This window comes from Lygodium microphyllum, chromosome 16 (genome assembly GCF_053477565.2).
Source record: "Lygodium microphyllum isolate KBCC chromosome 16, Lygodium_microphyllum_v1.1.10, whole genome shotgun sequence".
NCBI classification, from domain to species: Eukaryota; Viridiplantae; Streptophyta; class Polypodiopsida; order Schizaeales; family Lygodiaceae; genus Lygodium; species Lygodium microphyllum.
Window position 1 is genome coordinate 19791739 of NC_141150.1, and position 3262 is coordinate 19795000.

Below are 3262 nucleotides of genomic sequence, written 5' to 3' on the forward strand. Positions count from 1 at the left end.
GTTATATCGATGCAAAGCATCTTGACTTCCTTCAGACCAATTTGAAGAGGATAAGATGGATGGAAAACCTTAAAGTTGTGAAGGTTTATTTATTCCATGAAGCTAGAGTGAATTCAACTTTATTCACTAGAGGCCAAGAGGTTAAACTAAATCGATATATTTACGAGGAAGCAACAAAGGTCATCCCAGTAGACCGAATTATAGTTTTTGGTCGCTCTAAATGTCGCAAATACGTCAAACATGGACTTCCTAATCTTCCTTTAAAGTACTGATTTTTAGATATCCATTCTTCAAAGCCCAATTATTACCCAATGAATGTATCCAAATACTATGCTTAGATTGTATTAGGGAAATCTTCTCTCCCAAATAACCAATTGCTGGCATAACTCTCAAGGAAGTAGAAGATGATGAAGGTCCCACCTTGGAAACCGACATGGAGAGAGCAAGAATTCACACCTCTCTCAACAAGAAGGGACCAAATCGACAGTTTTTAGTGATTCAAACACCATCAACCTATGGCTATAAACCCTTTAAAGTTTTGATTGATTGTGGAAGCACACGTTCATTGATGTCACCAAGGTGTGCTAGAAAACTAGGCATAGACACAACGCATGCACTTGGGTTGATAGTTGAGTTAGCTGATGGAAAAGAAGTTTCCTCAACACAACATACAAGTAAGGTGGAGTTTAATCTGGGTGGCAATCAAACCAACATGCAATTCAGAGTGATGAACCTGGGAACCTATGAGTGCCTGTTAGGAATGGACTGGTTAATTCCCAATGACGCTCATATTCATTGTGAAAAGGGACAAGTCACATTCTTGGATCTTGTAGGACAACAAGTGACCACACAAGGAGAAGTAGGGAAACCAAAGAATCAATTAGCGAAAGCTTCTTGAATTGCTAAAGGTGGGTAGACTCAAGAGAACCTAGTTAGCAAACTCTGATGGTCAGCACTGGGCGATAGTGTGTATTCAGATTACCTAGAATAAATTATCATTTTTTATGGGCGCACGCCTTATCATTAAAGGCTTGGCACTAATATTTATTTAGGCACGCTTATTTATTGAAGTGCTTGACAAACATTTATTATTTTGTATGCGCATGGGCGCTCGGTTTAAATATTTCATTATTGGACATTGTATTTGGGCACATCCCAACTTTTGGGTCACCCAACTACTTTATTCTATATTGCCTCAGTCTTGTTGGCGATCTGTATTCAGTCATCCATTTCTTAGCCTGATGATTTTTAGAAAGATTAGTGCCTAACTTGCAATCACAAATATCTTAATTTGAATGCATTATACATTATAAAAGTTTATTTCCAAGAAAAAAACTATTCTTTCCAAAAATAATAACATCAAGGCAAAACTTAGTGTAAGTGGCAATACCTTCCAATAGTCTTCTCGAATTTCCCCTTCCTCAAGATCTAGTGTCCTTACCCGCAATACAAAAAATCTTGGTAACCGAATGGGGACTCTAGGTTGAATGAATCTTTGCTCTTCCAATTCATGTAATTGTTTCTTCAACTCCATGAGTTTGATGAGCTCAATGTGATTCATGCGGCATGAGGCTCTAGCTGGTGGGACTGCCCCTGGGATTAGCTCAAGATCTTGTGGTCTATCTCTCTTTTTGGGTGGTAGACCTTTGGGTAGTTCAGTTGGCATCACATCTGCATATTCCTCAAGTATTGCTTCCACTTCTTTGTTTGCCAACTTCTAGTTTGGGTTTCTTGGTGACCTCCTGCTCGATATGTCAAATCATGTATAAATACACCACGTCTCCCTCCTTAACTAGTTTCTCTACTTGGTTGACACTAGTCATGATGTGAGGACGAATATTGATAACTTGTTGAGATGGTACTTGGACTAGTACTCCTAGTTTATTAGGTATTGCCTTTGCAATTTGGCATGAGACTCCAGGCTTGCTCTCCTTCATTTGCACTTTGATTGATGCCCTACGCCCAAGAATTGTATTCTTTCACACGGTACTCTTACGCCCTCTCCCTACATATCTAGCATCATTTCATTAACTCCTTTTCCAAACATTGTAATGAAGTATTTTTCATAAAACTCTGGGCCTAGAATGACTTCAAAATCATCCATGGGTATGATTAGAAAGTTGAGTCTGGTCTTCCATTTACCTACTTCCACTTGCACTGCAAAGACTTGTTTGACCTCCTTGGCTATGCAAAGGTTATTATTGGTCCTTCTAGAGTCTTAGATAGTTTGAGTCCGTGTTTAGCTACACAATCTAGTGTGTTAAAGTTGTGGGTGGCTCCCGTGTCTACCACAATTGCTTGATCCCCTTCACTCACTCTTCCCTTGAGGTATGAGTGTTGTACTGCTACTACCTAATCAACCATGCATTGGGGACGTGCACTAACTGTCCCCACTCTTGAGTGGTCTAGAATCTCTTTACTTCCATTGGGGATTTTCTAGATGTGTGAGGCTTGTGGCTCTTCTTCTCCATAGGCACTGGTGTGACTGCTATCCTAGACATACTTGTTGAGGCTGTATCTTCCATGGGGAATCTATTTTGATACTAGGGTCCCTCGCACTTGAAACATCTAACCCCTGTGGTTGAGGCTTGGGGTCTCCACCATGATGTTTTTTATCTAGTAGACCACAAGATGCACTAGGGGTCAATCTGTAGTGGTTGTTTTCCCACTGTCCAACTGGTCCTCTTGGTACCAAGGCTGATTGTGATGTGGACAAGATTTGGCCCCGAATCTTTGAGATGGGGCATCTAGGGGGATTGAGTCTTGAGGTCCAAGAGTTGGTGGTAAGGTTGATGTTGAATCTAGCTTGACTCCCTTAGGTTGTCCTTCTCCCTTCTAGGTCGTTCAGCCATCCTCATGCCTCAACTAAACTAGTTGGTTCTTGTCTTTCAAAGTCTCTCCTATCCCACATTTGTATGCCAAATAGAAATCCATGTAACTTTGTATCGATGTCCATGTTGGGTAACTGCAACATCAATAGCTTCATCTCTCTCTCATTTGTACTTGGTGGGTTGGGGCATCTTGAACTTGCCATAGTTGTCTTCTTCTGAACTCTCACTCTCCTCTTCCTCCTTATTGTTTTGCTTCTTGTCTTTCTTCTTACCTCCTACTTCAACTACCTTCTCCTTGTCTTTCTTTGTGTCCCGAGCTCTCCTAGATGTTTGCTCTCTAGCTAACCTATCTACCAATCTATCCACCTCTTCTTGTAGTTTATGTCACTTTTCTTCTTGTTATTGTATCACCCACTCTCTGTAACCTTGCT